At 44.1% G+C, this 23,019-nt stretch overlaps 1 long non-coding RNA gene across 1 annotated transcript; it reads right to left on the reverse strand.

Annotated features, from left to right (window-relative positions):
• Window positions 1-1,628: 1,628 nt before the first annotated feature.
• On the reverse strand, window positions 1,629-22,727 carry LOC137150829 (uncharacterized). Its single transcript, XR_010919081.1, has 3 exons — window positions 22,685-22,727; window positions 13,826-13,908; window positions 1,629-1,814 (listed from the first exon to the last, which is right to left on the reverse strand). It is a non-coding gene; the product is annotated as an uncharacterized lncRNA (long non-coding RNA).
• Window positions 22,728-23,019: the final 292 nt, after the last annotated feature.

A 23,019-nucleotide genomic window follows, 5' to 3' on the forward strand; every position in this document is an offset into this window, starting at 1 on the left:
CCATCCTAGAAGTGCATTTCCCTCCCTGCTCAGGTGAAGTCCATCCCAAGAGAACAGTCCTCTATCCATGAATGCCTCCCAGTGACCATATATCCCAACGCCCTCCTTGTAGCACCACTGCCTGAGCCATCTGTTGATCATCAGAATCTTGTCACGCCTTTGTTGTCCTCCTCTAGAGACAGGCAGAATCCCACTGAAGATCCACCTGAGCCTCAGTTTCCTTAAGAGTCTTCCCCAGCCTGGCATAGTCTCCTTTGATATGTTCCAGTGAAAATCATCTTTTACTCTGCCGGGTTCTCACCGTCACATGCTTCCACTGGCTACTTTCCTCACCCAGCATTTTCCCCTCAAAGTTCCCTTCAGTGTCTCTTTGTGCCTTGGTTTTCCCATTGTAAAGTAGGGATGATAACACTCACCCACATTTTTAAAGCACTGTAGGATCAGCAAGTGAATGCTGTTGTATAAATGAAGATTATTATCAGCACGTTTCATATAATAATTTTAAAACATGCTCCTGCTTCTTCCCATCGGTGGTGCACAAGATAGCCATCTTTCCCTTAAAACATATTTCCACTCTGCGCTCCTCTTGCTGTGGGGCAGCTCCTCTCTGTTGTATTCTATCAAAGTGTTGCTCACTACTGTGTCTGGTAAATACGTGGCTGTCTGTCTTAATAATTATTACTAGTTCTTTGCTTGTAGATGAAAGGGCAAAACAAAACCCAGGCCAAATATTTTTCCTTAGCTAATATGCTGAAAATTACAGCATGGCCAGGAAAGTCAACATCTCTTACTAGAAAGTGACAGGCTAACTGACACAAGGCTGTGGATAATGAAGTGTCTTGTATTGCCGTTATCAGTGGCTTCCACTGCATCTGCAATGTGAGAGGAAGTAGGAATGGGCCAAGGGCCTACCTAAAAGAACAGTTCAAAATGCAAATAGAATAAAATGCTCTAATATGAGACCTACAATATCTCTTAAGTAGAGGTCATATAGAACAGAAAAGCAATGAAACCAATAGGGTCCTGTAGAAATGTAATAGGGTTCTACAGAAATTACTCTAAAAACATATGTTATATGCAGTGTTGTTTTAGCTGCGTTGGTGTCAGAATCTTAGAGAGACAAGGTGGGTGAGGTAATGTCTTTTATTGGACCAACTTCTGTTGGTGGGAGAGACAAATACTACCTCGCCCACCTTGTTTCACTAAAAACATATAATTCAATAGAAAATTAGATCATTTTTGAACCAATTCTTTAGAATTCTGTAGCAGGGATATAATACTATGTTATTTGTTTTAAAATAGTTAAAAAAAACCTTTAGAGAAGTTTATCGTTTTCTATTAATCTATTCCCTAGGGGAGTGGGAGCAAATCCATTCAATTTGCATTTCAGTAGGGTTGTACCTATTTATACCAGTTCTGAATTCGCTCCATTTCCTAAGTGTTGAAGTATTTGGCCAAACGGTAATATTTCACAAAATGGGGGGGAGAGGGGAAGCAGGCAAGTCCTATAGACACCACCCAGTCCTGTTGCCATGGAGACAACTAGCAAGGCAAGAATTTTGCTCCAGATTAACAATTTGTATTGTAAATATACAGTGGGAAACTAATAGAATAGTGTTTATTTCTTGTTATATATTGTTTCATTTGTGTGGTGCGCCCAATGCACAAAATCGGATGTGAGGCACCGACCATCCAGCTTTCCTAGGCTCTGCTTGAAATCCATGGCTTTCGAGAAAACTGGCTCGTTTCTTCATGGGTTGGAGGTCTCTGAAGCTCTTCCTATATTATTCTGATCAGTAAAGCAGTTGGGAGATCTGCAAATAGGAGACATCATCAAAAGAACTGCACCCCTGTACTGAAAACCTATGGTGTGGGGGAAGTGCTGTTGCCATGGCCTTAAACCAAAAGGAGTATAGATAAACATACCTTCTTGCAATAGAGTAGGGTGCATAATTCAGAGTTGGCAGAAGTTTAAAATCTGGTTTGTCTTGCACAAGAGGGCTGTAGAGAATAGGAGAGAGAATACAGGGAGCTGCTTCTCCTTAACCCCAGTGCATCTGCTCATCAGCCAGGCAGAATGTTGACCTATGGCTTCACTGTCTGCTACTATTTGGATTCTGGGAAGTAGGTGGGTGCAAATCCGCCCACTGATAAAGGTACCTCCCCCAGCCTAAGGAGAGGGGTCAATGGGCCTGGGACTCAACTCACTGGGGGGGACAATGAATGAAAAAACAGGAATGGGCATGCAGGTCAAAGGGTCAAATGGAGGGAACTGGAAGGGAACACCGAGCAGAGAACCAGGTTCAGCGCCCACTGCTCCTTGAAGGTGTTTAGGGAGCCAGCAGAAACTGCCCAGAGGAACTCTACTCGGATAAGTGAAGGATAAAGGAACAGAAATAGGCCCCACTATCGCAGAACACCCCCTCGGCCAACCTCCTCTCCCTAGTGTTATAGATGGCCACTTTGGCCAGTGCTAGGAGGAGGTTGACGAGGCGGTTCCGTGACTTTATGGGCCCACGGATGGGGTGCGTGTAAAGGAACAGGTGTGGGGAAAAGTGTAGCCAGAACCTCAGCAAGAGGTTCCTGAGGAGCCAGAACAGGGTCTGCAGCCTGGCACACTCCAGATATACGTGCGCCAGAGTTTTCCTCATGCTGCAAAAAGAACAGATGTTGGGACGAGGAGTGAACCATGTCAGGTACACGTGTGTGCTCACGGCTCCATGAAGGAGCCTCCAGCTAATATCCCCGATGGGCCGTGGAATCAAAGTGGAATACAGACTGGCCCACTGGGGTTCCTCACCTTCGACAGGTGGTAAAAGGTCCTGCCATTTGGTATCAGAACAGAATACGAGAGCGAGGAAATGGAGAGTGTGGAGCACGAGCGTGTACAGGTGTGCTTGTGTCATGGTTCGGAAGCGTACCGGCTTCAGGATCTGCTTGGGGTGTGCAGAGGGAGTGGCTGGGGGGGGGGGGGGGGCTCGTGGCATAGGGTCCCAATGAAAAGGTCTGGAGGGCCCAGGTTGAGGGGTGGGCAGGAAGAGCCCTTTCACAGGACCCACTCAGGCCCAAGCAGTGGGCGGTAAGGCTGCCTTCACCTCCTGGAGTACATGCCGGGGGGTCACTGTCTGCTATGCAGGTGGGCATGGTGAACATACCCAGCTGTGTTTTAGAGCCCTAGCTTGCTATGCAGTTTTAGGTATGGTTAGGCATAGGTCAGGTAAATCTACATGGCTTCTACAGTTCTGCTTCCTGCCCACTGACACACCTGCCCACTGACTTTTTCCAGTGGGGAGAATTACTTCTTTACATGGTGTGTGAAGAAATCCAAGTTAAAACTAGAGAGAGAAGTCTGAAAAGGAATCGTCACTGAGTCGACCAGATTTTGCAGATGTTGGGTCATGTTATTACACTGGATTCCAGAGAATGCAAACTATAATCCATTGTGTCTACTTCATCTCATACTTAAAAATCTGATGGACCAGCCCAAAGATTCGAAGTGTGAGCATCTAAATCCCTGTTTAGCCACCTACCTAAAACTAGCCTGATTTCCATAGACTGAGCACCCATAATTCCCACTGGATGTAGGAGGGAGATGAGGATGCTCACAGCTCTCTGAAAATCAAGCTGCATTTATTTAGGAGCATAATTTTTGGCACCCACTCAAGGCTTAACATTTTTGGCCTAATTTATTTAGTATTCATATGATCAGAAAGATTTTAATAGGCTTGTCATCTTTCTCTGTTAAACCATATCACAGACACTTGTCTTACTTCCCGTAACGTATCAGTCTTAATCTAAGCTAATGCTCAGAACTACCTGTCCATCTACTCTTGTCAACTCTACATTTATTAAAGCTTTGGATGTGGATATATTTTTACCCTACTTCTTGATATTAAGTAATTTGGTCTGCATCCTTAGAGACCTGTCTGGAAAACTTCGCTTATTTTGAATTTCCTTGGGGGTATGCAGAGCTGCTTCCTGGCAGAAATGAAGCACAATTGTGCTTGCTTTTCTGCTCTGTTTCCAGTGAATTTGCCTTTGTGTCTCGTCATAGTTTGAGACTTTTAAAATGCACAGATTAACTCTGTTAGGACAATGGGACACCCTATTTATGCCCCTCCTAAGATTATTTGTGATTTGGGAAAGGAAAAGGAGCAGTGGAGCAAAGTTGTACAACGAGCTACTAAATCTGGTTTCAGCCACTTACACTAAACCATCTCCGCAGAAGAGCAAGTCACTGGAGTAAATAAGAGCTATTGGAGGTATATCTGTAAAAAGAAGGCCAATTTTATGGGATCAACAAGAGACTTGAAAACTTGAAAAGCTTAAAAGTTCAACTTTACTCCATTGTGTGTATGCCTTAAAAGTGGGTCTCATTCTCCACTGCCTTGCACCTTGTGTATCCATCTATACCTGTGCAAAGTGGGTGTAAATATCTACCAGCTTAGAATGTCATTGGTTTACATCTACTTCGCACTCTCCTGTGCAGGTGTAAATATTTGTGCAAGGCAGTGGAGAAGCAGGCTCCAGCTCTCTCTATACCCATCATCATGAATTATTTGTCAGTTAATGCAATCTATAATACAATCCCAACTGGAATTTTTCATGCAGCTTTCCATACATTCCAATGCATTGCTTCTTCAGATGGGACTTGATTTTCAAGTTACAAAACAAGCCAGCCTGGAAGAAAATGTGTCTAATAAGTTTAAAGATAAACCATAGATGGAGTTTGACTGCTTAATTTGGGGGGGGGGCAAGGGGTAGCAGCAGCTCCCCCGCAGCTCCGGAGCCCTATGTGACCCACCATTGGGGGGGGGTGGGTGTCTGCAGGCCCATTTCCCACTCTCCCCCACACACCCCCATTGGTGGCAGCTGCAGCAGTGCCCCATGGGGGGGGGGGGGAAGGGGACATGTCTGCAGGCCCATTTCCCACTGTCCCCCAATCGCCTTTGCTGTGGGGGTGGTGGCAGGGCTGCCAACCTTGCATTTTAATTTTTACTGACATGAAGATCTGGAGTTGATTTTTTTTTTTAATGGCATGGTAAACTTTTTACTGACATCACTAAAAATACCATAAACAATACAGTAATGTCACAAAAGTATGTACTCACTTGCGATATTCTGTACACAGGAATTTGGAATTATGCAATTGTTTTAGCTGCAGTCAGTTTCTTTGAGTGTGGGCAATAGTGGAAAACAGGAAATTGATAAAGTCATGGTCAGTGTAGTTTTATGATACAAGAAGTGATTTTGAACAGCCATCAATGTCAAAATACAATGTTTTATTTCTACCCAATTTTACGGACATTTTAATTTATTTACGGATTTACTGACAGTGTTAAAATTGTACATTTTTTTACTGACTGTCTGTAAATTTACAGATGGTTGACAATCCTGGATGGTGGGGCAGCTGGGAGCCCCATGCGGAGGGGGCAGGTTTGTGATGGGCTCTGGTCTCTGTGGCTCCCTCATTGCGCCCAGCGCAGGGGTGGAGGGTCCAGAAGGACGCTTGCTCCCCTTGCAGTCAGAGCCCTCGGCTGCCGATTTAGTACCAATAACCAGGACCTATCAGATTTTGGGACTTAGGTCTGGAACAGTCTCAAATTCTGAGAGGTCCTAGTTATCGATACTACCCTTGGTGCAGCCGCAGGATCCTGGCCGCCTGCGACAGCAGGGGGCGGCTCCTCCTCCAAGTGCCTGGCTGGCGCCCCCACCCAGGCTGTGAAGCTTTCTCCTTCTACTTCCTCTCAGGGTCACACTCACAGTCACAACTCCTCTTCTGATAGTCTCTTCTCTCTCTCTCTGTCTTTCTCTCACAGTTTGCAAAAATCAAACTCCTACTCTCTCAACCCACTCAGATCAGCTCTTCTGAGGCCTTGCCATGTGACCCAGTGTCCTGGGGACTAGCCTCCGTCCTTTCCAGCAGTCTCACTATATAAAGGGGCTTAATTGTTCCTGAAAGAAGGGTGATGAGCACACCTGCAGGCTTTAACCGGGTCTGTAAAGATGCTAGAAATCATTAGCACCTTTCATCATAACAATGCCTTCCTCTCCCATTGAGATTGATGTCACCTCCTAATTCTTTTACGTAAGTAGGATATAAATTGTGCATAGATCTTCTGCACATGGGTGAATTTCACCCTTTTTGTCTTGTTCAGAGCATATGGTCAGCACATAACAAATAATAACTGTCAGCATGTAAAACTGATAGACTATTAACAAGGCTTGTTACTAATTTTGGGGGGAGGGGAATCCATCATACATCCCTAGTTGTTGATAAATAATTATCAGGATGTGACAAAAAAGAACAGATTGACTTAGAAGCCGTTAAGGCCCGTAAACAACCGTCATCCCCCAAAAGTATAATTTTCCATTTTCAGAACTATTTAAAATGTTCTGTGATTTAAGTGATTTCCTGCTGCATAGCAGTGGATGCTAGTTTAGTGACTCTGTAGGCTGCTTTAATTAAGATCCCCCAACTTGGGAGATTACAATGAAGAAGCAAAAAAGACCAATTTAAATATTTAATCAGTGGAGACAAGTCAAGGATTCTGTTTAGGCACTTTGTTCTCATTTACTTCAGATCAGTGTGTTTGCAGACTTTCCTAAACTGTCCATCATTCTTTATTTTTGGAACCAGTTTATTATATTTAGGCTATTCTTTTGATTTTATTTTAATGCACAAAGTAAATTATCCCATTACCAGCAACATTTTCCCAAGTTAAAAGTAAATTCTAATAAGCAAGCTCTACATGCCCAATGGCAAGGAATTTTGTACACATTAAATTTTACTTGGCAAGTAGAACAAAATTATAACTATATGGAAATTGCTTTAATAGATTGGGTCTTGGTGTTTGTAGATATTAGACTAATCTGGATAAATTGTTGTGGTATTCAATGCTGATAAAAATAATCATGAAAATGCACTAGAATTTCTGCCACCGAGAAGTGGAAAACGAAGTTTGCAGAAGTCTCTCCTATAAATCTAGGTCTGCAGCCCTTTGGATTATGGTCCATTATTGTAATGGACAGGATTAAACCTTCTCTACATAGTTGTTGTTGTGTCGGTCCAAGGATATTAGAGAGACAAAGTGGGTGAGGTAATATCTTTTATTGGACCAACTTCTGTTGGAGAGAGAGAGAAGCTTTTGAGCCACACAGAGCTGTTTTTTAGGTCTGGGAAAGATACTCTAAGCCTCATAGCTAAATGCAAGATGGAACAGATAGTTTAGCATAACGAGTTAGCATATATTCTCAGGGACCATTCAGGATAAAATGGCACGTTAACACCTCTGCAGTCACAGGACAAAAAGCAGGGTTAATGAGTTAGAGATTGTTGTAATAAACCATAAAGCCTGTATTGCCTGTATGTGGAATATGGTTTTGCCTAGTTTTGCAGCTGGACTGGGAGCAGAGGGAGAGATAGGGACAGAAACTGTCCATCATTTCAGTAATGGTGGGGAGGAAGCTCCAGCGGGGCCTTGTAGATACAGCCTCAGCTTGCTTTCTGGTCCGGCGGGAGATGGTGAAGCCTCACTGGATGATTCCAGGAGCAACTATGAACAACGTGTGTCCATGGGGATAAGAGACACTGCCCTATGGTCCAGGTGCCCCTGGAGGTGTGGGGGAAGTTTTGTTGGAAACAGGTCAGTATGGTGGAGGGGCTGCCCTATGCTGTTGTGTTGGTCACTTACTGGAGCCCCTTCCCAATGGGGAAACAAGGGGTGTGTGTAAGGAATCCCAGGTTGGGGAAAAGGAAACCAGAGCTGAGAGAAAAGAATAAGTCCCAGGGGGAAGCTGTAGTAGCCTGTAGACAATGAAGCCTAAGTCAGAAGGAAAGGAGACTCCTCCAAGAAATTGAGGGTGAGGGGATAGGCATGAAGGAAGAAGGTACAGTGGAAACAGACAGCCCAAACTCCTTAAGGGGGGTTGAGGGACATGTGGAGTCCCCTGCACCACACCTTCAAGGAGAAGCCCCAGGCACAGTTTGCATGGTTGGGAGAACTTGAGGCCCCAGGCAATTAGGGGGATAAAGAGAGTGACCTCCATCCTTCCCCAGACACAAAGGGGGAGGAAAGAGGGAGCAATCCTCTAGGGCGCCCGTGGTGTGACGACTTGTGAGCCACAACAAAGCTGTGGAGGTATCCTTTCCCCCTCCCCTCCAAAGTGTGATTTCTGTGGGTGGAGAATGAGTGGACCCCACCAGGGAGACCCAGATGATCACCCTAGGGACAGAAAGAGATTCCTGCTGGGTGGCAGCTCTGGTAAGGGAGGGAGAACACAGGGGAAAAAATCTTACTGTCAAGTAAGGAGGGAAGTGTGTGACAGAGTGCTGGGCAACAGCATCTGACCCAGCACTCCGGTCACTGCAACTCTAATGAATTACTTGAGGGCAAACCTCATTAAGAAGAGCTGTGCCTAAACAATGGGCTGAGAAGAACTAAGAGGCTGATTAGGCCATTAGGCAATGATACAAAAGGCACAGAAAGTGAGTAGGGGGGAAGCAGAGAGAGTGAGCGATTCAGATTGGGATCTTTTTTGCTTGCCTCAGGCTCTGAGGGCTCCATAGGACCGTAGGTTTAAGATGGTATAGTGGACATGGATGGTGGAAACTAATATTTTAAAAGAACTGCATGCGGTGTTCTACCAGCAAAAAGGCCTGTGAGCTGTTTGTGGGCTTGAACAGAGGCAGGAACAAGCTGGCCCTGCCACACGGATTAATCAGGTGGCAGTGTTGGCTGTAAACCATGCACCCTCTCAGGGGATCTACACTATCAATTTTTTTAAATTCATGTCGTAATCATATTTTGGAAATGGATGCTACAGTTCTTTAAGTAGTCCACAAGTGTGTTTTTTCTGGGTTGAACTAATGTTACAAAGCACACAGCTGGAGGGGGAGGTTGCCAACACTTGGAGGATAGAGCTAAAATTCAGAGGGCTCTTGATAAATTGCAGAACAGGGATATCACCAACATGATGAAATTCAAGAAAGACAAATGTAAGGTGCTACACTTAGGGAAGAAAAACCAAATGCACAAATACAGAATGGAGGGAAACTGGCTGGGCAGCAGAAGGATCTGGGAGTTGTGGTGGATCACAATCTCAACATGAGTCAGCAATACAATCATGTCGCAAACAAAGCAAATGCAATTTTAGGTTGCATTAACAGAGGCATAGCATGCAAGTCATGGGAGGTGATGGTACCGCTGTACTCGGTGCTGGTTAGGCCTCAGTTGGAGTACTGTGTCCAGTTTTGGTCACCAGTGTATAGAAAAGATAGCGAGAATTGGAAAGGATCCAGAGGTGAGCAACAAAGATGATCAAAGGGATGGAATGCAAGTCATATGAGCAAGAACTGAAGGAACTGGGTATGTTTAGTTTGGGAAAAAAGGACACTAAGAGGGGATATGATAGCGGTCTTCAAATACTTGAAAGGCTGCCATAAAAAAAGATGGAGAAAAGTTGTTCTCTCTTGCCACAGAGGGCAGGACAAGAGGCAATGAGTTCAAACTACAGCATAGCAGATTTAGAATAAATCTCAGGAAAAACCTCCGAACTGTAAGAACAGCAAGACAATGGAACAGACTGCCTTGGGAGGTTGTGGAAGCTCCTTCACTGGAGGTTTTCAAAAGGAGGTTGGATAGCCGTCTGTCTTGGATGGTTTAGCCACAACAAATCCTTCATCTTGGCAGGGGGTTAGACTAGATCATAGTTTCTCAACCTGTGGTATGTGTACCCCCAGGGGTACGCAAGACATAGGCAGGGGGTACCCGGGGAAAAACACAGTGAAAGGGAGGTGGGAGGCAGTTGCCGACTTCGGGGGAAGCCGGGCAGCAGCAGTCCACTTCCCACCCTGTCCCAGCTCCCAGGTGGGAGGTGTGTGGCAGCCCATGGCTTCTGGGGAAGGCAGGCAGCAGCAGCCCGCTTCCCGTCCAGTCACAACTCCCAGCTGGGAAGCGAGCGGCAACCCCCAGCTTCTGGGAAAGGCGGGCGGCAGCCCCCTGCATCCCGCCTGGTCACAGCTCCCAGCTGGGAGGTGGGCAGCAGCCACTAGCTTCTGGGGGAGGCAGGCAGCAGCCCCCTGCTTCCCACCGGGTCTCAGCTCCCAGGTGGGAGCCCAGTGGCAGCCTCCTGCGTCTCACAAGCTGGCCTCACAGCTGGGTGGCAGCCACCTGCGCCCTGGCTCCAAGCGGAGGGACAGCTTCCCGTGCCCCAGCTTGAAGATGGGCGGCAGCCGCCTGCCCACATCCCTGAGTCCCAGCCAGCACGGAAGTCTCTTCTGCCCTAGCTCGGATTGGGTGGCAGTCGCCCACCTCCCGGGCTGGCATCCAGGCAGCAGCTGCCTGAAACTTGCCCAGGTGGCAGCCCCCATCCCTGGCTAGCTGAGCAGTGAAATTGACAACTACAACAGCCCCAGATTTCACCAGTTGCCCTCTTCCTGTCTCCCTCTCTCTCACCCTCCTTCCCTGTATCTCTCATCCCTTCCTCCACTCAAATCTATGGCATAAAATTTGGCGCAGCGCTTTATATTCCCCAGCATTGGCATGCCGCTCAAAGCCTCCTAGCTTTGGCCAACATCACCTCTAGCCCAGGTACATACTTGAGTTGTGCACCCCTGATGTAAAGGTGGTAACCCTACCCACGCTAGATCTGACATCTGTCATATCACGGCCTTATATACTCAGCCCTTCTTCCAACATATGGCTCCCATTAGTCTGTAAATATAAAATCCCGTGGAAAATTGAGTGTTGGGGGTACTTATTAAAATTTTCAGAAGTTGGGAGGTATTTGCTCTTTAAAAGGTTGAGAAACACCAAACTAGATGACCCTTGTGGTCTCTTCTAACCCTATGATTCTGTGGTTCTCTGTGGTGCTTGGATATCCTAAGTTACCCCAGTCCTTCAGCTCTCAGTGACTTGGACCCCAATATTGTACTCTCGATGGCTATATATGAGGGTCTTTTAAACTGAGCTGACTCAAGACTGTAAACATCCATTCTCATTCCTAGCAATGCCAAAATTATGCAGTAATTTTATGAGAAAAACTTGTTCTTGAAATTTGGAAGCTGAACTCTGGTTTGATCAGCTAAAGTCCTGGCAGCAGTGTTAACATGGAGGTGACAATCTAATAGAATAGATCAAGTGGTATTTTACAAGACGGAGGACTGTCTTTCTACTTAATCAAATTCTTCATCAGGCTATGTGTAGGCCCAATTATCCTTTCTGTAGGTGTGTATTTGTTTTAAATGTGATCTGGTTTGGGGATGTTAATATCTGGCTTCATTTCTAATTACTCTAGGTTTATCAAATAATTATAAAAGGAACCTTAGCTCCTCAGATTTCGAATAGGATTCCTGAGTAGATCACCTGAAGAATTTATGTATAGACCAAGCTTTGCACCGTCTTCAAATGAACCTTAAACTGATTATTTTAAAATGTGCTCTGATGTAATATATATTTTGAGGAATACACCCAGTATTGTAGACACAAACTAAATAGCTAGTTTTATGAATTGATTTTCAGTAAGAAGACTGTTTTTTAAAGCAACTGACATCACATTTTATCTAACTTTTTATTATATTTTACCTTTCCAAAGTTGCTTTCAAGAGCTCAGGCTAATTTTATTTCATTTAGTTTTTCTATTCTTAAAGTTCTCAGTCAATTTGTCATGAGAGGGAAGTCAGACTGCATCCACTGGCTGAAAGCTGAAGCTAGGCAAATTTAGACTGGAAATAAGGTACACATTTTTAACACTGAGAGCAATTAACTATTGAACAATTGACCATGGGTTGTGGTGGATTCTCCATCACTGACATCTTTTAAATCAACCACCACTGGAAGCAGAATCAGCCTTCTATTCATTGAGAGATTTTGAATCACACAATAAACTCATTCCCCTCTCCCCATCCTACGTATCCCAAAAGATCTGCACCGGTTTGAGACCAACCTCTGCCTCATCTAACTCCTTGTTGCAAGTCCTGCCTGGCAGTCTGTGTCAACTTCCATGATGCTGCACTTCCTCCCCTCACTGGGAGTCAGCGTAAAAGCCAAAAAATCTGTTTTCACCACTGCACAATCTCTGGACTTCATTGGGGCCACCTTGAATTCTATCACCACAAGAGCGTACTTGCCCAAGGAGAGGTTCCAGACTATGAAAAAATCATAGCTTAGATCACAGACAACCCTCAAGTACCAGTCAGGACATTTCTCTCTCTCTTAGGTCAATATGACCTCATGCACCTACATTACCCTGTTTGCAAGCCTCCAGTTCTTTGTCTTCAAATGTGGCTGCAGGCAGTATGTGCTCCAAACCAACATCCCATGATAAGAGTTGATCTCCCGGTAACAGTTCCTGTTAAGATACTATCTTCCCTGCTATGGTGAACAAATCCTTGCCAAGTATGCATGGACATTCCTTTTCTCCTTTCCTCACTGGACAGGACCATTATTACAGACACACCCCTATTTGGTTGGGGAGCTCATATGAACAGCTGCACAGCACAAGGTACCTGGATGTTTTGAGAGTCAGGATGTACATCAGTATCCTAGAGTTGTAAGCAGTCTGGAAGTCATGCGAAACCTTTCTTCTGTTTATCCATGCTCAGCATGACTTTATGATGTCTGACAATGTTACAATTGTCTCCTACCTCAACAAGCAGGGAGAAGTGAGATTCATCTCTGTGTGTAGAGAACCAGTCTGACTGTGGAACTGATGTGTCAGCACTCAGATCACCTTATCTGCAGCCTACCTTCCACATAACCAAAATGTGCTTGCACATTCCCTCAGCTGATGTTTTGCAGTCATCCATGAGTGGGAGCTCCACAAATTGGTACTGCACAATATTTGTTCTCTATGGGGAAGCCCAACCAGGTATCTGGTCACCTCTCAAATGGACAGAAAACGTATCATATATTGCTCCAGAGGAGCACTAGGTTGCCACTCCCAGGATGATTGTCTACTTCTTCCTTAGTCAGACCACTTCAACTATGCCTTCTCTCCACTCCTGCTATGAGTTCTATGTAAAATCTGGCAGGCCAGGGCACAGGTCATCCTGATTGCTCCCTACTGGCCCAGACAATTTTGGTTTCTTGACCTCCTATGCATGTTATCCCATCTACCAATCCTCCCAAAATTTCCCAGTCTCCTGACCCAGTGGAATGGCAAGATCAAGCACCCCAATCTGGGGTCCGTTCCACCTTGGTGTTGGATGGGCTAAATCCTTAGAATATTCACGTCTGTAGCCATGCAAGACATCATCTCTGACAGTAGGAAGGACTCTATCAGAAGATGTTGCCTACCTAAATGGAGGCACTTTTCTTCTTGGACTCGTCAAAGAAGCCTTCCCATAGAAACTGCAGATATTCCTCTCATCTTGGATTATATCTTCTCTCTGAAGACATCAGGCCCTCCCATTAGATCCTTGTGAGTCTTATGGGCAGCAATCAAAGCATACTATCTACCTTCTCAGGGCTACTCGGTCTTTGTGCACCCGTTGACTACCAGATTCTGAAAAGGTCTACTCAGAACCTTCCTGCTTATTCAGAAGCCTACTCCTCAGTGGGACCTGAACCTTGTTCTCTCAAAATTCACAGGGTTTGAGTTAGTTTCTTGCTCCATGTTTCTCCTTTTTCCCCGAGATTATTTTCCATGAAAGTTGCTTTCCTTGTCAACATCACCTCAGCTAGAAGGGTTGGTGAACTTGGAGTGATGATGGTAGATCCTCCTTACACTATATTCCATAATGACAAGGTTTCTTTGTGTCTAAAGCCCAAATTCACCCCCAAAGTAGTTTCAGAATGTCACCATAACCAATTAATTCACTTACCTGTGTCTTTTCCAAAACTGCACATTTCTGCAGAGGAACGAAGACTCCACTCCCTCAGTGTCTGGCGGGGCTTGGCCTTCTACCTGCACAGAATAAAACCAATGAGGAAGTCCCTGAGACTATTTTGTTGCTATAGCAGAAAGAATCAGGAGACGCGCCATTTCCTCCCATAGAATCTCCAAATGGATCTCCTGCTGCAGTCTGCTCTGCTGTCAGCTATCGAACTTCTCTGCCCATACCCTATCAAGTGGGAGCTCATTCCACAAGAGCACAAGCAATGACTATGGCATCACTTCAGGAGTTGTCTATCCTTGATATCTGTAAACTGGACACGTGGGGATCTGTTCACAGGTTTGCAAGACATTTATGCCCTGGTGCAGGACTTTTCTGCTGATGCCTCCTTTGGGAGAACAGTCCTCTTCTTGGCTCTGCCATCTACATCCGCACACCCTCCTCCTACTGAAATACTGCTCATTAGTCACCCACAGTGGGATACAATAGGCTCCATCACTCAAAGAAGAAGAAGTTACTGACCAGTAAGTGAGATGTGTGGTGTGGTCCCTATCTGTATTCCGCTACTCTCCTTACTTCCCCTCTACTTCAGATTTTCTCTTTTATAGCTTCAGTTTCCAGCTCATGTTGTGCCTTTCTCTACTAGATTAAAGAGCTCTCTAGTACCTGGCATTTCCTTCCAGCGAAGGTACTTATACACAGTAATCAAGTCATTTCTCAGTCTTCTTTTTGATGAGTTAAACGTATTGAGCTCTTTAAGTCGCTCACTGTAAGGTATTTTTTCCAGTCCTTGAATCATTTTGAGGGCTTTTTTCTGCACTTTCTCCAGTTTTTCCACATCCTTTTAAAATATGCACACCAGAACTGTACACAGTAGTCTAGTATCAATCACAGCAATACCTTATACCGAGGTAAAATCAGTTCTCTGCTTCTGCTCATTACACCTCTGTTTATATATCCAGGAATCGCATTGTCCTTTTTTACCACAGCATCACACTCATATCAGCCTTTCCATTATTTTGCCTGTGATTCATGTCAGGTTAACTAATTTATAATTACCTGGATCATCCTACTTGCCCTTTTTGAATATCAACACAACATTAGCATTCTTTCAATCTTCTGGAGTTTCCCCTGTCTTCCAAGATATATTAAAAATTAACATCAGTGAACAAGATATTTTAGCCAACTCTTTTAGTGCAAGTTATAGACTCATAGACCCATAGACTGTAAGATCAGAAGGGACCAATATGATCATCTTGTCTGACCTCCTGCACAATGCAGGCCACAGAACCTCACCCATCCACTCCTGTAATAAACCTCTAACCTACGACTGAGTTATTAAAGTCCTCAAATCATTGTTTAAAGACTTTAAGGTACAGAGAATACACCAGCAAGTGAGCCGTGCCCCATGCTACAGAGGAATGCAAAAAACCCTCAGGGCCCTTGCCAATCTGCCCTGTGGGAAAATTCTTTCCCAACCCTAAATATGGGGCTCAGTTAAACCTTGAGCATGTGGGCAAGACTCACCCAGAAATAATTCACTGTAATAACTCAGAACCCACTCCATCTAACAACCCTTCATAGGCCATTGGCATATATACCACCAGTAGTCAAAGATCAATCTATTGCCAAACTAGGCTGTCCCATCATACCATCCCCTCCATAAATTTATCAAGCTTAGTTTTGAAGTCAGCTAGGTTTTTTGCCCCCATGGTTCCTCTTGGAAGGCTATTCCAGAACTTCATTCCTCTGATGGTTAGAAACGTGCATCTAATTTCAAGTCTAAACTTCCTGATGACCAGTTTATATCCATTAGTTCTTGTGTCCACACTGGTTCTGAACTTAAATTATTCATAGAATCATAGAATATTAGAGTTGGAAGGGACCTCAGGAGGTCATCTAGTCCAACCCCCTGCTCAAAGCAGGACTAACCTCAGCTATATCATCCCAACCAGGGCTTTGTCAAACCTCAGCTTAAAAACCTCTAAGGATGGAGATTCCACCACCTCCCTAGGTAACCCATTCCAGTGCTTCACCACCCTCCTAGTAAAAAACTTTTTCCTAATGTCCAACCTAGACCTCCCGCCCTACAACTTGAGACCGTTGCTCCTTGTTCTGTCATCTGCCACCACCGAGAACAGCCTAGCCCCATCCTCCCTGGAACCCCCTTTCAGGTAGTTAAAGGCCGCTATCAAATCCCCCCTCACTCTTCTCTTTTGCAGACTAAACAAGCCCAGTTCCCTCAGCCTCTCCTCATAAGTCCTGTGCTCCAGCCCCCTAATCATTTTGGTTGCCCTCCGCTGCACTCTCTCCAACTTGTCCACATCCTTTTTGTAGTGGGGGGCCCAAAACTGGACACAATATTCTAAATGCGGCCTCACTAATGCCGAATAGAGGGGAATAATCACTTCCCGTGACCTGCTGGCAATTCCCCTCCTAATGCAGCCCAATATGCCATTAGCCTTCTTGACAACCAGGGCACACTGCTGACTCATATCCAGCTTTTTATCCACCGTTACCCCCAGATCCATTTCTGCAGAGCTGCTGCCCAGCTCATCGGTCCCCAGTCTGTAGCTGTGCATGGGATTCTTCCTTCCTAAGTGGAGGACTCTGCACTTGTCCTTGTTGAACCTCATTAGATTTCTTTTGGCCCAATCCTCCAGTTTGTTTAGGTCACTCTGTATCCTATCCCTACCCTCCAGGGTATCTACCACTCCCCCCAGCTTAGTGTCGTCCGCAAACTTGCTGAGGGTGCAATCTACCCAATCCTCCAGATCATTAATAAAGATGTTGAACAAAACCGGCCCCAGGACTGACCCCTGGGAACTCCGCTTGTGACCTCTTCCTCCCTGGTATTTATCCCTCTGATGTATTTATAGAGAGCAGTCATATCTCCTCTCAGCCTTCTTTTGGTTAGTCTAAACAAGCCAAGCTCTTTGAGTCTCCTCTCATAAGGCAGGTTTTCCATTCTGCGAATCATCCTAGAAGCCCTTCTCTGCACCTGTTCCAGTTTGAATTCATCTTTCTTAAACATGGGGGACCAGAACTGCACACAGTATTCCAGATGAGGTCTAACCAGCACCTTGTATAACGGCACTAACACCTCTCTATCTCTGCTGGAAATATCTCATCTGATGTATCCAAGGACTGCATTTGCTTTTTTCACGGCCACATCTCATTGGCGGCTCATAGTCATCCTGTGATCAACCAATATGCCAGGTCCTTCTCCTCCTCTCACTTCTAACTGATGTGTCCCCCGCTTATAGCAGAAATTCTTGTTATTAGTCCCTCATTGCATGACCTTGCACTTTCCACTATTAAATTTCATCCTATTTCTATTACTCCACTTTATAAGATCATCCAGATCTTCCTGTATGATATCCCGATCCTTCTCTGTATTGGCAATACCTCCCAACTTTGTCTCATCTGCAAACTTTATTAGCACATTTCCACTTTTTGTGCCAAGGTCAGTAATGAAAAGATTAAATAAGTTTGGTCCCAAGACTGATCCCTGAGGAATCTCCCTGAGGAGCTCAACTAGCAACCTCCCTCCAGCCTGACAGTTCACCTTTCAGTATGACCCGTTGTAGTCTCCCCTTTAACCAGTTCCTTATCCACCTTTCAATTTTCATATTAATCCCCATCTTTTCTAATTTAACTAATAATTCCCCATGTGGAACCATATCAAATGCCTTACTGAAATATAGGTAAATTAGATCCACTACATTCCCTTTGTCTAAAAAATCTGTTATCTTCTCAAAAAAGTAGATTAGGTTGGTCTGGCGTGATCTACCTTTTGTAAAGACATGTTATATTTTATCCCAATTACCGTTAACCTCGATGTCCTTAACTACTTTCTCTTTCAAAATTTTTTCCAAAACCTTTCATACTACCAAGGTCAAACTAATAGGCCTGTAGTTACCCGGATAACGTTTTTTCCCTTTCTTCAAAATAGGAACTATGTTAACAATTCTCCAGTCATACAGTACAGCCCCTGAGTTTACAGATTCATTAAAAATCCTTGCTAATAGGCATGCAATTTCATGTGCTAGTTCCTTTAATATTCTTGGATGGAGATTATTGGCCCCTTCCCTTCCCTCACCAGTCCGATTTAGTCCCATTAAGCTGTTCAAGTTTGGCTTCCACCTCAGATGTAGTAATTTCTACCTCCATATCATCATTCCCATTAGGCACCCTACCATTACCCCCAAGCTCATCCTTAGGCTCATTAAAAATAGAGGCAAAGTATTTGTTCAGATATTCGGCGAGGCCTAGATTATCCTTTACCTCCACCCCATCCTCAGAGTTTAGTGGTCCCACTTCTTCTTTCTTTGTTTTCTTCCTATTTATATTGCTATAAAACCTTTTTGCTATTGGTTTTAATTCCCTTTGCAAGGTCCAAGTCCATGTGGTTTTTGGCCATTCTCACTTTATCTCTATGTTCTGACCTCCAAGAGGTATCTTTGCTTGCTGATCCCTCCCATCTTCCACTCCTTGTAGGCTTTCTGCTTTCTCTTAATCACCTGTCTGAGATGCTTACTCATCCAGCTTGGTCTACAACCCTTTTTCCCTTTCCTTGAGATGCAGGCTTCAGATAGTTCCTGCAACTTTGACTTGAAGTAATTCCAAGTCTCCTCCATCTTTAGATCCATGAGTTCTTCAGTCTAGTCCACTTCCCCAACTAATTCCCTTAATATTTTTAAGTTTGCCCTTTTGAAGTCAAAGACTAAATGGAAGGATAAACAAAAATAGATCATGGTTGCTCAAACCAAGTTGCTACAACCAGTTCTTCTTTGAGGTCCTCACTACTCACCAATACCAAATCTAAAATAGGCATCCCCTCTTGTTGGTTCGGTAACTATTTGGTCAAAGAATCCATCAGCTATAATATCAAGGAAAATCTAGGCCCTATTATTACCACTAGCACTTATCCTTCAGTCTATATCTGGGAAGTTAAAGTCTCCTATAATTTACACAGTTCCCAGTAGTATTTACTTCATTAAAACCCTTAAAGAGATGTCTATCCATTTCCAAATCAGATCTCGGTGGTCTGTAGCACACCCCAAGCACTATCCCAGGGGAAGTTTTCTTCCTCAATGTGATTTTTACCCAGACAGACTGTCTTATTAATTCCATCACTTCTAATTTCTTCACAGTCCACCTCATCATTGATATACAATGCTACTCCACCACCTTTGCCTTTATATCTGCCTTTCCTAAACAGCACATACCCTTCAATACTTGTACACCAGTCGTCACTACTATTCCATCATGTTTCTGTTATCCCCATAATATCTGGTTTCACTTCCTCTACCAATAGCTCTAGTTTCTCCATTTTGTTATCCAGGCTCCTTGGTATACAAACATCTTCATTTTTGCTGTTTGACTTCGCTCACTGTCCTTACCTGATTTGGCACAGTCATTCTACTGTGAATATTGCCTATTAGACTGGTATTTATACTACCTTTCCTCTTAATGTCCATTCTACTCCCCACTGCTGTCTCCTTTCTTACTTCATTTTCCTCCCTCTTAACGCTAAAATCAGATATGGAGATTACCTGGGCATCTCCCAACCATCTCCCGCAAATCCCTCGTTTAAAACTCTCTTAATCAGTTGTCCCAGTCTCCATCCTAGAAGTGCATTTCACTCCCTACTCAGGTGAAGTCCATCCCAAGAGAACAGTCCTCTGTTCATCAATGCCTCCCAGTGACCATACATCCTAAAGCCCTCCTTATAGCACCACTGCCTGAGCCATCTGTTGATCATCAGAATCTTGTCACACCTTTGTTGTCCTCTTCTAGGGACAGGCAGAATCCCACTGAAGATCCACCTGAGCCTCAATTTCCTTAAGAGTCTTCCCCAGCCTGGCATAGTCTCTTTTGATACGTTCCAGTGAGACTCTAGCTATATCATTTGTACCCACATGAAGGACAATCAGTGGATTCTTTCCCGCTTCTGTAAGATCCTCTTCAGCCTCAGGTCCACATCCCATATCTTAGCACCCGACAGACAGTACACCTTTCTGTTCTCCAGATCAGCTCTGGTTACAGGCCTGTCTGTTCTTCCCAGCAGGGAGTCCCCAGACACGTAGATCTGCCTTTTCCTGGTAACGGTGCGATTCTCCGGCCTACCCCCTGTTCTTTCTGGCTGCCAGTCATCTCATCTACTGTTCTCCTTTGCAATCCTCTGCAACCATTCCTGTATCCTCCTGGGCTTTTATTTGGTGGTATCTCCATTGGCTCATCCACTCTTTGTATAGGACTAGCTGCTCTTCTCTTCCTTCTTGCCCTCCCACCTTCAGTAACCACCTGCTATGCCCCTTCTTCATCTTCCAACTCCGCTAATCTGTTTCTGAGCTCTATTTCTCCTTCACTAGCCCGCCTTTTCCTCTGCCAGGTTCTCGCAGTCACATGCTTCCACTGGCCACTTTCCTCACCCAGCATTCTCCCCTCAGAGTTCATTTGTCCTGCTTCCATCTGCAGGTCTGGGTTTTTCTCTTCAGCCTCCTCATTCCTTTGCTGCATCATCTGCTCAAACCCCCTTCTAAACTCAACAAGAGTTTCCACCTGCATCTCCAACCCTCAAATCTTCTCTTCCATCAACTCTATGAGGTGGCAGTTCGTACAAATGAAGCTCTTTTGAGAAACCCCCTCTAGGATCATGTACATCCTGCAGCTTCCACATCCAGTCACCTTCATTGTCTCTTCCACTGCTTGATTGACTACCATTACCACCTCTATATCTGTCATAGCCTTTCCCCGTACTTCCTGTCAGTGAGAAACACAAAAACAAAACAACCCCCAACAAGCACTCCAAGAATACCAGAACACCACACACTCCCTCCCCAAACTTCCACTCAAACTCCCCTGTTTTCATCTCTGTTTGCTGGCTCCTGTGCCACTGCCTGATTGAGTGACTGCCTTTATAGGCCCCCTAATTAGGGAAGTCCTGCACCCTAATTAGGGTCAGCTGATCTCAGTACACCACCCAGTACCAGCTCCTGCAAACTGAAGTTGTCTGGGCCTGCTTATTTAAAAATATTTATCCCTTGTAGATGGTGTCTAACAGCCTTGGATACTAATGGACTGGAAATTATTTCATCAGCCTCACATAACATGAATACATCTTCCTGTTTAATAATTGCTAGTCTAATTCTTAAGGAAAGAGTGTGGTAAGAAAAATACCCATACCTGTTCTTTTTTATTGTTTCTTGTATAATTGTATTTTGTGAATTACTCTTGGGGGCATATCTATTTAGGATTTCATATAGTGCCCACCAGCACAGTGTGCAAGAACTTACCAGATAAATTAGATCTCAGTAGAGATCCCCTTGTGGACATCTTGTAATTTTCTTTTCTTCTCCCTTTCTTGGTTAGAGGAGATTCTGCCTAAGATTTTAGGAAGTTTGAGGGGATGGAGAGTGGTTTAAGTTTTTCATTTTGTGTGTGTCTCTAAGTGCTTATATGGGATATATCATCCTAATATCTGAGTACCTCAAATCCTCCAGTTATGCCAGAAATGGTTAATCAAAGAGGAGAGTCAAGAAAGGAGCCCTAAAGATGGTCAGATTCTGGATTAATCTATCTCCTCTAGAAGTTTATTCCACAGCCAAATCCCCTTGATCAAGAATACTTTATCTCTGGCTCCCATGCACTATGTGCTGAAGTTTTCATACTATACTTACCAAACAGCTGAGCTTTAAAGATGAGCCAAAATAAGGAATGAGTTTTCTGAAATTCTTTGGAAGTTGGGATAAAATGTGACCCAATTCCCAACCACCCCTGGCATGCATTGTAGAAAACCAATAACCATCTGATGAAGTTTTGCAAAATTAAAACCATTCCCAGTTTGACTTATCTTTAATTGCAATTTAGCTGCATATCGAACAGGACAGATGGAACCCCAAATTTATAGGTGCTAGAAGGTTTGTTTGCATCATTCCAATTTTCAGTCAGAAGGAGTGTTACCAAATATCCTTATATTAGAATTTCCAGGGACTGAAGAATTTTTATTTTATATATTTTTATTGAGGCTTAGATCTTGTAGAACAAAATGCTGTGTACTAACATCACAGCATCTCCTTAAATATCTTGGAATAACAAGCAACTGTGTAAAGCAGTCTTATGAGTCACTGAAGAATACTGAGTTTAAATCAAATTACCTATGTGACTGTATTCATTTAAAACAGTTCTAACTATGTGATGCACAAAAACTCATTGATTTTGATTTTCAGTTTTCTGAAATTTAGGTCTAATGTGCCTCAAGAGCGTACTGAAAAATCAGAGCACACTAAATTAATAGCCACCTTTAAAAAATGTGGTCTAAGTACAAGATCCCACAGAGTCTGTGGCAGACTCCATGTTGCCAGACTCTCAGTCTCATGCCTAAAAAGAAAGTGGGAGTTAATTTACTTGCTAATCTTTACAAGTAGAGGTATGTGAAATTCAGCTTAATCTTTCTCTTTTTTCCCAATCTATTACTATTGCTTAGCAACCTGTTTCAGCTTTCCTTAAGTTCTCTTTTCCGAAATCTGTTACTTGGTCTCATCTTAATATCCCATAGTTAACTCTGGTTGAGCTGCCACCTAATTTTTTATAACAATTAGATTCTAATTGTTATAATAAATTAGGTGGCAGCTCAACCAGAGCTGAGCAAACAATTCACATTAAAAACCCCAACCAAATGAAACACATTACAATCCAACAGTTAGGCTCTACTACCTAGCAATCTAACACTGCAATCTATCCACGTTCAAAGAGTCAGGAAAACCTGGATGTATATTCCAGTTCTGGTCTACCCACTCCTTCCACATGCCATTCCCTCCACCCAGCAAATTTTCCCTTAACCTTTTTGTGACTTTGTTGTCCACCGTCCTGCAGCACTTCTCTGCTCATGTCTGATGAGGCAACCAACTGACTCCCTCCCCCTCAGAAGCTATTGATAACCACTACTCCCATCTCCAGTTGTCACAGAGCAAGTGCAGTCAGCCCACAGGATCTTCAGGGAGCCGATTGCTTTCTCCCTTCAACCATTCAGTAGCAGCAGGATCCAAAATGCTTCACAGGTCCCACTGCTACAGCACTGTCTGTTTAGATCACTATGGTTTCTCAGAATGCACTATGGTAGTAGGGCCTAATTCATGTATGGTTCCCTAGGATAAGTTAAGGGAAAGGGTGATTAC

The sequence above is a fragment of the Emydura macquarii genome, unplaced genomic scaffold (assembly GCF_026122565.2).
Source record: "Emydura macquarii macquarii isolate MOO-44397 ecotype Brisbane River unplaced genomic scaffold, CSIRO-AGI_Emac_v2 contig_1027, whole genome shotgun sequence".
NCBI lineage: Eukaryota > Metazoa > Chordata > Testudines > Chelidae > Emydura > Emydura macquarii.